This window comes from Dermacentor silvarum, chromosome 3 (assembly GCF_013339745.2).
Source record: "Dermacentor silvarum isolate Dsil-2018 chromosome 3, BIME_Dsil_1.4, whole genome shotgun sequence".
NCBI classification, from domain to species: domain Eukaryota; kingdom Metazoa; phylum Arthropoda; class Arachnida; order Ixodida; family Ixodidae; genus Dermacentor; species Dermacentor silvarum.
Genome location: NC_051156.1, coordinates 79,536,132 through 79,548,464, shown reverse-complemented (window position 1 = coordinate 79,548,464; position 12,333 = coordinate 79,536,132).

Here is a 12,333-nt window from a genome sequence, read left to right as displayed (position 1 = left end):
ACGCAGACATGGCACACGTCTTATGGAAATTCACAAAGATCAGACCAATATACAGAGAGGAAAACACAGAACCGGACATTCTCGAGGAGCGATGGCTAAGCGTTCTGACTAGCTCCGATTTACAGGACCAACTATGGGCAATCCAGCGGGCCCGGGCAGCGGTGGAAAGGCTATGCCTCACCGCACATAATGCCCGGGTGTAGAGATGGGTCGCTCAGGAGCGAGCCGGATCTTGTGAGCGGCTCTTTTTAAAGAGCGAGTGAGCGGTCGTTGAGTAAAAATGTGCGGCAGTTCTTTTGGAGAAAGGGAGCCGGTTCTCTCGCGTTCAGAGAGCCGTGCCGATGCGTTCCGTCAGAACCGGGTCTTCTGCTGGGTGCGACTTTCGCGCCATCTATTAGCGGTACGAGAAAGCAACTGCCCTCCCGCCCTTCCTTGCAAGAGTCGCCTTCACCCCCTCGCCTTCGGCTGAAGAACGAAAGAACCGCCGCTCACTTACTGAACCACGACCACGACTCCCTCGCTCCTCAAAAGAGCGGCTCAAAAGATCCGGCTCGCTCCTGAGCGCTCAGGAGCCAGCCGCTCTTTTCGCCACGGCTCCCTCGCTCTTCGAATGAATGAATGAACAACTTTATTTGTCAGGATTAAAACCCTGCAGGATCTGCGGGGGTGGGCGGCGACAGAGACATCTACTCGTGGTAGAGCCCCATCACCTCCACGGCCCAGCGCAGGACGTCGTCCTGCAGACCAGGCTCGGAGCTGCCTAGGGCAGCCCCCCACAGCTCCACACTCTTAAGGCGGGGGGGGGGGGGGGAGGGGGGTGGTCGGGGCATTCTAGAAGTATGTGGTTATAGTTAGCATAAGGGGCTGTGCAACGAGAGCAGCCGGGATCGAGAAATTGATCGGGGTATAGTTTATTCAGGAGTGACGGAGTAGTGATGGCGTGTGTCTGCAGTTGTCTCCATAAGATTTCTAATTCCCTCGAGTGGGGACGAGTGAGAGGGGGTAAAGTGCGTCGAGATGACATGTAGTGTCGGCAGATGTCGTGATATGTGATGAGTCTTTCACGCGAGGCGCCGGCCTCAGCCTCCCCTTGTGTTGTCTGTGTCCGGTTCGTGAAACCTCGGGCACAGGCATGGGCGGCTTCGTTGCCTGGCAGGCCCTCGTGTGCAGGAGCCCAAACGAGTGTAACTTCTGATTGAACTACTGATTTGCATGCGATGATTCCAGCCAGTCTGCCGATACACCCGGCTCCATAGTCGTACACGGCTGATTTAGAATCGCTGATGATAGTGGTGGCTGAGGGGATAGTGAGAGCCAGCGCTATGGCTGCCTCTTCTGCCTCCTCTGAGAAAGAGGTGCATACAGAGGCCGCTGCCACCAGCTGGCCTTGTGGAGTGACTGCCGTGATAGCGAACTTATGGGGGTTTGAGGGGTATTCTGCGGCGTCCACGTATAGTGTGCCGGGTAGTTTATCGTAGTGGCGGTGCAACGCTCGCACACGAGCCACTCTCCGCATGTGGTTATATTGTGGATGCATGTTCCGAGGAAGCGGTGGTACATACAATTTGGCTCGGAGCTCATTCCGCAGAGGAATTTTGCGTGTAGATTGGAAGGGAGGGTTAATATCAAGGCTGTGAAGTATGCATCTTCCGGTAGTGGATTTTGCGAGTCTGTAATACTGTGCATTGAGGTGGGCTTCAATTAACTCTGAGACTGTGTTATGCGCCCCAGTGGCAAGAAATCGTTCAGTAGATGTTCTCATGGGTAACCCTAGGGCAAATTTGTGAACCTTGCGGATAAGTGTATTGATTTCCTCCTCCTCCCGTTTAGTGAGAGTGAGGTAGGGCACAGTATATGTTATGTGAGGGATTACGAAAGCTTGAACGAGTTGGAGTAGTTCTCTTTCTCGCAGGCCCCCTCTCTTGTTTGATACTCTGCCAATTAGTCTAATTGTCTGATCAACAGATTGCCTAAGCCTCTGAATTATAGTTGTGTTTTGCCTATTTTTCTGTATGGTGAGACCTAAGATCCGAATGTTATCAACGATAGGAATGGGAGTGCCATCTAGGGTGATATGAATTGGAGTCATATGTTTTTCGGCTCGTTTGTGTGAGGGGAGAAGCAGGAGCTCTGATTTGGTTGGAGCACACGTCAGGTTGAGCTGCTGCGCGCATTCGTTGACCCGGTCCGTGGCTTTCTGCAAGAGTTCCTGCAGCTCGGCGTCCGAACCGCCGCCCCTGGTCCATATGGTGATGTCGTCCGCATAGAGGGCAAAGGATATATTTGGGATTGCCTGAAGTTCGCGAGCGATGTTTAGCATCGCGACGTTAAAGAGGAAGGGGGATAGCACTGAACCTTGGGGCGTTCCAAAGCTGCCCAGCTTGAATTCCGAAGAGTGTTCTGTACCCATGTGAATCGTGGCTGTTCTATCTTTGAGAAAATTGGAGATGTACTTATAAGTACGCTCTCCAATGTCTAGTCCATTAAGTTCCCTCAATATGGTTGCATGGCTAACGTTATTGAAAGCCCCACGAAGGTCAAGTGCGAGCACAGCTTTGGTGTCGAGACCTGGACTCTGCCTAATTATATCCTTCTGAAGTTGGAGCATGATATCCTGGGTAGACTCGCTCTTCGAAAGATCCGGCTCGCTCATGAAGGACCCGCTCTTTTCGCCTCGGCTCCCCCGCTCTTCAAAAGACCCGGCTCGCTCCTGAGCGCACAGTAGCGGGCCGCTCTTTTGAAGACCAGGGAGCCGTGGTTCAGTAAGTGAGCGGCGGTTCTTTCGGAGTGAGGAAGCCGGTTCTCTCTCCTTGAATGAGCCGTGCCGAACCGTTGTCAGAGCTGGGGCTTCTGCTGGGTTTCGATGTTTTTCGATTTCTGACCGACGAATGGTTGCCGGTGTGGGCCGACTCGCGCTACTGGTACTCGCTCGCAGTGTGTGGTGTGCACAGCAGTCCCCTTGGTGTTTTGTGCGTCTTATGGTGTGGCACCCGATGCCACCGAGGGGAGAAGTAAAGAAGTCTTAATTGGCAAAGGATGGTACCGTTCTTTGCCTGCCGCTGTTGGAACGATGTTGCACGTACGACTCTCACCGATCGCACATCGTGCGCTGGTCCAATAACACTTCGAAGATGGTCTTCCGTGTCTTTAAAGGGCCCCTAAACAACCTCAGATATTTTTTGAACATTTCAAGTAAACGCTCATCGAGTTCAGAATGCCGTCCCGATCAACGATGCCAAACGCTGCAGCGCTACGCGCCGCGGGACAGCTACAAAAAAAAAAAAAAAAATGCCGTTCTCCTTCCCTCGCCTTTCCGGTATCCCCAGCGGTCGTCACGACCCTCAGTCGGGCCGTGACGGAGGGCGACTTCACAGGACTGAGGCTGCGGCGACACCTGGCGACCCACCACCCAGACAAACGGGTGGCACTGGGATGCCCCCCACGACCACTCCCCCAGCGAGGCCTGGCTCGCAGGGAGACCTCGCTCCTTCTCCGGCTCCGCATCGGCTGCAGCTGGACGGCAGCACGCAGCTACCGACTGGGACGAGCGACGTCCCCGGCCTGCAGCTCCTGCGGGGAGCCGGAGACGATCGAACATCTCCTGCTGGCCTGCCCGGCGTACCTCCAGCAGCGGGGCCCACTCCTGCAGGAGTTCCGCCGCCTGGGCCTCCCCTGTGGCAAGGAGGAAGATCTCCTCTTCCCCGGCCGACACCACCTTTCTGCACTTCGAGGCGTCGTGGAGTTCCTTGACTCGTCAGGGCTCTCCGCACGCCTCTAAGGACATTTCTACAAGCGGGAAGGCCTCACGGCCTCCCACTCCACCCCGGGCCTGACCGGCCTGGCACAACACCCCTGCAGACTCTGCAGCACGCCAAGGCCTTCCATATCGGCCTGATACGTGCCGCCTATGCCTGCCGGTTTTGCTTCGCCCAGCCATGGCGTCTCCACTCTATCCCTTCTTTCGCTCCCACTTACCCCTCCCCGTTGGCGCTGAGCCGTGCTCCCTCAAGGGCTGCAGAAGATAGCGCCAACCTTTCCCTTTCCCTCAAGAACCACTTACCACCACCGTCAGCAGGGGGAATCTGGTGATGTCAACTGCGGAAACGATGTCCATTGGTTGAACAAGAACCTACGACTTCCGGTTAGGCTGCTAGCAGGTACGCGCGCTTTCTGCTCTTCCTCGTCGTGTTGCTCGTTTGTGCGCCCTTGCGAATCGGTAATTACAGCCCGCAACGCAAGTGCCAAATCGCTTTGCGTTCCAACACAGTCGTGGTTAGCGGTGTTACGTTCGGCGACCAGCGGGAGGCTGAAAAGCCGTCCCGCCGGGAAAAGATCAGCGGCGCCACCATGTCTCTACACCTTACAAAGAGTACGCGTCTCGACACTATAGGAAGAGGAGGCTCTTGGAAAAGTAGACGCGTTCTCACGGCCGCTCGACAGACCAGCTGGCCCATTCCAGGAACAGAGGCGTCAGTTCAAGTCAGATGCGAAGCCACCTGTCCACGAGTGTCCCCTCCTTTATGTGGGAAAGTGAGCAGTGTGTGCCCGAGGGCACTTCTCCGAATGTGGTCGGGCAACGAAGGCGCCGGGGGATTATGCGCACCCTCGCCCTCTACGCAGACCATCGGTGACTTTCGACGCTCCGATTGGAGGATGGTGGGACCGCAGCTTGGACAGAGGGGTTTTAAGGGAGACTTTGGGGGCCATCGAGGGTGCTCTCCGATCTGCCGAGTGCTCTCCCATCTGCCCTGAGATGTAGCGAGTGCTTCGATGTAGAGTGCTCTCCCATCTGCCGAGTGCTCTCCCATCGGCCCTGAGATGTAGCCAGTGCTTCGATGTAGTATGCTCCGACCCAGTCAAGCTAGACTGATGAGACGTACCGTCTCGTTCTCATATTCGTGATGTAAATAGTGTAAATAAACCCTGTACTCTTCGTTCTCAATGAGAACATGTTCCTGCCTTCAAGTCCGTCCTCAACCCCAAGAACTGGTAGCAGCGACTGCGTAGGCAAGACCCGCAGTTTGACGTCGAACTCGGATAGACCACGACGAGTCCCAGCTCCAATAGCGGTCTAATTAGCTGCGCGAACAGAGTGCGACAGTGTTGGCCTTTCCAGACGTGCGCGCAACACAGGGTCTATAGCGGTACGCTTCGCATATAACACGGGATGGCACCGCAGCAACAGCGAGTAGCCGAATCCCGGCCCCGGCGGCCGCATTTTGATGGAGGCGAAATTCAAAAACGCCCGTGTGCTTGCGTTGTAGTGCACGTTAAAGAACCCCTGGTGGTCAAAATTAATCCGGAGCCCTCCACTACAGCGTGCCTCATAATTCAGAACTGGTTTTGGCACGTAAAACCCCAGAAAGAAGAAGCGGGTAGCCGAGAAGCGCTTAGTCCACGTTACCGGCACGGTAACTCATCGCACGCCATTTGCCATTCGCGGGCCGCCGTTCGACAGCGGTTCTTGCTCGCGAAAGGCGAGATTTCCTTGCCGTACGTAGAGAGGATGATACCGGGACTCATTTGTGCGGCAGATTCACCGCCGCTGATCGCTCGACGGCGCCGATATTGTCGCTAGGCCTTTTCTGGTTCCCTTCAAAGCTAAAACGGACGGCGCTTTGAAATGAAATACCGACGCTCACAAGCCGCAATATTTTCTCATCGTTGTTATCGCTCTTCGCAATACTTGTACACAAAGAAGAAAAATACGCTGATATTAGCGGCTCCGTCGGCTGCGTGCGAGCACAGCCGAGCCCGTCGTCTCCCGGCTGCAACTGATGTTTTCGTTGCCGGTGGCGGAGGTGCGCAGGTTCGCGGTCGTCGATTGGGCCACTGATGGTGCAGCGGGCAGGGCGCCGGCCGAACTGCCGTCTACTTTGGACACCTCTCGCGCGGCAGACGTTCTACGGCACTGGCGGACGGTTCGCCGTCGGTATATGTGCCGCTAGCGTGGACGTGACCGGAAGTATGCAGTGTTTTGAGAAGCGCGTTGGCGATGACGTAGGTCAAGTGACCTTTCCTTAACCAAGCCTTGGCAAACCGCGAAAGCTCAGCTTTTGTGGACGCGGCGGCATACGCGGGAAACAAAGCTTTCGCAGTGGCGATGGTGGACGGCTGCGGATCCACAAGACATGCAGCCACGGTAATCGCAAGGAAGCCTGAACAGGCTGAACAGGTTGCGATCGCCGTTGCGCTGACCAATGACAATATTTCTTACATCTACAGTGACTCCATAGCCGCAATTAGAGCTTTTCAAAAGGGCACGGTCTGCGCACAGGCTCTAAGAATTGTCACAAAGAAAGAGATTAAGCACCACGTCATATACTGGTTCCCGGACCAAAGATCGGCGACGTCCCCAACCTTAACGAGGCGGCACACGAGGCTGCGCGCGCGCTTACAGACCGCGCGGCTTCACCCGACCACTTGGAGAACAAGGACGCCCCCACTACATACAATGAAATCACTAAACACTACTACCTACAACGTAGAGAGTTTAGCACGCCACACCGCACGCTCACTCGAGCTCAAGCGGTTACTCTCAGAATGCTACAAACAGACACATACCCCACGCAAAACAGACTACACCACTACATGCCTGAGCTCTACGACAAGTCTTATTGCACCAATTGTAATACATCCCTTAACGTCTATCATTTACTCTGGCCGTGCTTGCAAGCCCACATAAACTCTGAACCGGACAAGCGCAAGTTTGAAGAAGCAATTCGGAGCGAAGAACTCGCTCCCCAACTCTGGGCCGTCCAGCAGGTCCACGACGCCGCCAGGAAGCTCAACCTCCCGGTTCCGTCGTGGGAGACGCCCGCTCCATGAGAGCCCCAAAGCTCTCGTGGCCTGCAGGACCTTTAATAAAGTTGATTTCCTTCCTTCCTTCCTTCGAGAAGCACTCGGCGAGGAGGGGAGACCAGCCGATGAGGAGAGTAGCGAAGGAAGGGGGGGGGGGGGGAAAGTACTTTGCACAATATGCCATTACCTTGCTTTAGCCAGAGAAATCCAACAGCAAATAAAATGCCTAATAATTATAATAATACAATGACACCAAGGATGATCACGATGTTTATTTCTTCAGCGTTTTACTCAAATTAATTTAAGAAGAATGAATAAATACAACACAGTGAGAGAGTGTTTTTGTAATCCCCCTCCACCACACGCGTGGGGGAGGGGGGTTACAACACCCGCAACCCCCCCCGCCCGGTCGGTGCGCCACTGCACGCAAGGTAGGTGGCGATTGTCGTTTATGGACAAAATAAGCAGATAAGACCTCCCAAACCTAGAGTTAATATATGCTCCCAAAAACTCATCTTGGTACATATTTATGTATAGCCTCCGAAATTTGACAATGCGGTGACCAAGCTCGGAGGCTGTGAGGGCGCACTCAACCTTCTAACAACGGCGTCGCGGTAAAGAGAGGAGACTGATCCTCAGGTCACGTGGTTGAAAACGTCACGTGACCAAATGGGCTAGGCACCTAGGTATTTCTCTGCACAAAATATAAGGAACGCCTAGGTACAACTGGTGCCCTAAAATATTCGAAAACGTCCCTAAAGTCGCGGACTTGCCTGGATACGAGCCTGGCTTTGGCTTCTGCTCTTTGCAACATGCACGAATGGCGCAGCGCAAGTATGGCGCGAGGAGCATGGTGAAAGTTTAGACATGAATGGTCCGTCGTTCCGTTCGATTCGCCAGCACGCTGTTGTTGGTTCAGCAAAGTTGGTTCTTTATTCTGTGACACCACTGTGAACCAGATCACGGCAGTGTACAAGTTCACAAATTGTGCATCTTTGTGCGGCGGTGCACAAGCAAAAACGGCGCAAGTTTCGAAATGTCTTCAACGCACGTTTGGTGGCAACGAGTTGTTTAAACAACGAGCAGGTGTTGCGCAACGAGCAGTTTAAATTGCCTTCATGTGTGCGTGGAATTACGCGCGTTGGTGAGCGCCTTCGTATGCCTTCTGTTAATTCACTCTCTTAGCGATGTTTGCTTTCGATGTATGTGTGGCACATTTTCCATTTGCACTGTTTGTATGTCATGTAGATTGGCGACAGACGATGTCGCGTGTCTTCATGTTCGTTAACACAGTGCAACCACCCGCCGTGGTTGCTCAGTGGCTATGGTGTTGGGCTGCTGAGCACGAGGTCGCGGGATCGAATCCCGGCCGCGGCGGCCGCATTTCGATGGGGGCGAAATGCGAAAACACCCGTGTACTTAGATTTAGGTGCACGTTAAAGAACCCCAGGTGGTCTAAATTTCCGGAGTCCCCCACTACGGCGTGCCTCATAATCAGATCGTGGTTTTGGCACGTAAAACCCCATAATTTTTAACACAGTGCAACCACGGTTGTGATGTTTATCGGTGTTATCAAAGCTCAAAGAAGCATTTAAATGCGGTCTCGTCAACCGCGCGTGACTCCCAGTGAAATATGTACACGTAAGATAATCACTGCTGCGCATCTGAACCCATATGTTCCAGCTTTTCACACGTTATCACATGAATTATACCGGCTTCACACGGCAACTTTCGAACACGATCGAGCTCGATAATTTTTCACATAAAGACTCTGAACACCGCAGTTTTATTACACGCAAGTTTTACCACACGCTCATACCACTGTGCTTGTCATTGGTGTTTTGTATTTCGCAATTGTAATTACATTGAGGCGTTTTGTGCCCACGCTGCTTAATTAACTGGTAACCCACATTGCTCTGTATAGGCCACCACCACATTATATACGATGCTTTATGGAGAGGTGCAAGCATTTATTGAATTAAAAGAAACATTTTATTGAGGGCAGTACTTCAGATATGTTGTGAATTTTTATAGGAAATTCCGGCTATCATTGTCATAGGATACTTGGGAGTCAATAAACTTCACTTCTGACCAATGTATATGAATTACATACCACATTTAATGGTTTGCCTGACATTTGTTGCAGAAAGTGTCTGCTGTATTTGCTTTATAACCTTGACCTCCAGAGTGTGGCTGCTGGCAATAATGGACACACAGAACTCGGTGCACCTTTTCTTTTTTTAATTTGGTATGCTGTTTCATCAGCTTTCTACCACATGTGGAAGCACTTCTTCCCGCATGTCTCTTCATTCTCATAGTAAAAATACTGAAAAGCCAGCATGTCAAATTGTCTCAAAGCTATAAGCACGCCACTTCCTCCTTTGACTATGCCAGATATTACTGGTGCATTCGTGCAAGCATGTTGGGAGAACTCCTCAACTGCTACTTTGTTCTACTACACTCTGCTGGCAGGTGTACTAGTATACGATTTGTTTGCTGCTGTTTTGTTGTTGTGTTGCAGTCAAAAATAGTTAAATTTTGCTGTTGGGTTACATGGAATAGTTGAGATATCACAGCTCCAATGGTTGGTACAAACATGGGCCATCCATGACCCATCAAGCACTTTGCAGACATATTCACACAGTCACACAACGAATATCACATAATTTCTGCTCAGCTACAGCTTCTTCAAGCCATTTGTAATCAAATGTAACAGGAATATTTTTGTCTGCATTTACATTTCGCAATGCTGTTACTTCTGCACCGTAACAATTGCCAGCATGTTCATTTCTGTACAGGGAGAGTAACCTACATCACAGTGGTTGTGTTAAGGAAGACCCTGTACGTTTGATTAGGCACTTCATGGTGGCAAAAAGACTACTTTAAGAAGTATTAAAATATTTGAGTGTCTATTTTAAAAGATTAAGTTGATTAGCTGAATAATTTTTAATAACTTTATTGAAATCAATTTAGGGATGGTTGCCTACAAGTCATATCTATTTTTTTTTTCATTTTTCGTGTTTTCAAACAGGAAAATTACAGTTGGCCCCGTCATCTTTAAGAAAAATGATGCACTATTACATGGTAGTATGGTTTATGTTAGGGTTGTGGCTTGGACTAGTTGTTTCAAGGTGCGAAAGTAGGGTAACAGTGCAAAATTGATGGAACACAAGGTGAAGAAAGGATGAACATGGCAAAGATGGTTTATGTGCTTGATAAACATGTATTTATGTCTTTTGTTAGGACATGTGGTACTTCCGTTCTAAAAAAGTAAACTACTTGAAATTAAGGTTATAAGGGCCACATGAGATTACAAGTGTGATGCTGGCTGCAGCAGTCGCACTACTGAAGGGCTGAGTGTTAAAGTACTTATGTTCCATGATTTGTGGCAGCATTAAAGAAACCCAAGTGTTCAAAATTAATCAGATGCCCTCCCCACTACAGCCATAATTTCTGACAAGAATTGCTAGAGGGAACTGTAGTGCTGCAATCATTCAGCTGCCATGAGAACATTGGGCAGCACATGTATTTGTCTAGTGTTTGTGCTTGTGGCTTTAAATATTCTTGTGGTGTTGCTTATTGCACTTTCTAAATGTCCATGCAATCATACTAGTTTACTAAACACAGCCAGCTAATACGTCTTTGTTCAAATGCATAACCATTGTGAATTGTATTTATAAAGCAATGTTTTGTTGAGTATGATAAGCTCGTCAAGTCGCAAAGCCATTTGAAGTCGGAAGGACAAAGTTTATACAAATCTATGTACTACCAGTCGTTACACTATCATTCCCATTCTGGCTGAACTGTCATACTTGCAGCTTCCGGAGACAATAATGTCGGAGTTCTCTTGAGACATTTCTGTAGGAAACTTAATGACTACAGTGCCCCTGATAACCCCTGTGTTAATTTGAAATGATTAGCTCCATAATTTCTTTTTAGAGCTTAAGAGGTTTCGAAGTAGCTGAGTGGACTCTGTGTGAAGTAATCTGCATAACGAAAAAAGAAAAACAAGAAGTAATCAAATTGTATACAAGATGAGTGGCATGGATACCACAGTTGTTCTTCAGAGGTGCACCAGCATTCAGAATTCTGTGTTATAATGTAGCATAGCTGCGAGTCGGCCTAGTTGGAACAGATTCATTTTCTCAAAATTTTTGCGCGCAAATAAACAGGGGACGAAGAAAAGGAGACACAAGGACGAGCGCTTATGTGTAGCTTGCACTTATAATGTAGCTTGCACTATTTGGTTTATATGATTTAGGGGCCTCATAATAATATCTTCAGAAATTTGTTTTTCAATAGTTTTCACACATCTGGCCACGGCGGCCGCATTTCAATGAAGGCGAAGTGAAAAGACACTGGTGTACTTAGATTTAGGTGCACGTTCAAGAATCCCAGGTGATCAAAATTAAGCCGGAGTAACCCACTATGGCGTGCCTCAATCAGATTGTGGTTTTGGCACATTAAACCTCATAATTTCTTTTTCACACATTCATTGATTACAGTCTAAATTATTTTTGACCATGCTAGCAATATTAAGCCAATCTTGCAGCATTTTCTCAGTGGATGTAGTTAAAAATTACTTTGCTGAACAGATGAACTGAAGTAGCAGTTATTGTATAGTAGGTGAATCACAGCGCATGAGACAAGGAATAACTGCAGAAATTAGATACACAGGGCACAGACTTCAAACTTATTTATTGGCATGAACACGCATCCTTATAGACATAATTTGTGCACGGAACACTAGACAGTGCTCGTCTAGTGTTTCGTGTTTTCTTTGTCCCTGTCTTCCTTGCACTGCATTCCCCAACTAACTGTGAACCAACTCGCTCAAATCAAAGTCCTGCATCATCTCTTGAGCTCTATGCCTCAGAGAGCTGAGTGCAGAAGGCAAATGCACTCTGGTTTTGCGGGTGGAGCTTCTGTGTAATTATTAGGTTGTCACTGAGTGTATGGTGTGTGTTCAAAAAGAAACCCAACTTTTCCTATAACATCTTTATTGCTTATAGTACAACATCTTATCTCCTTTACGGTAGTCCCTTCTACCGGCAATACACTGTTCCCATCATTTCTTCCATTTTTGGAAAGCCTCCTGGCACGCACTTCCTGGATGGCGCGCAGGTCTGTTGTCGCATTGTCCTGAATCTCCTCTATGGTTTGAAAACAATGTCCTTTCAATGTGGTTTTAAGTTTCGGAAACAGGAAAACGTCTGCTAGGGCTGGTCCGGAGAATACGGTGGATGGGGCACAATAAAAGTGTAATGTTTTGCTAGATAGCTGCGAACAAGGAGCGACGCGTGAGCCAGTGCATTTTCATGATGCAACATCCAAGTCTGGTTTTCCCACAGTCCAGGCCCCTTACTGCACACAGGATCCCTCAAACGTGCTAGCATTTCCTGGTAGACTTCTTTGTTTACCATCTGACTGTGTGGTACAATTTCCTGGTGGACAATGCCATTGCAGTAAAAAAACACAACCAACATCACCTTGATCATTGACCATGCTTGTTTGGACGGGAGACCCTTTGCC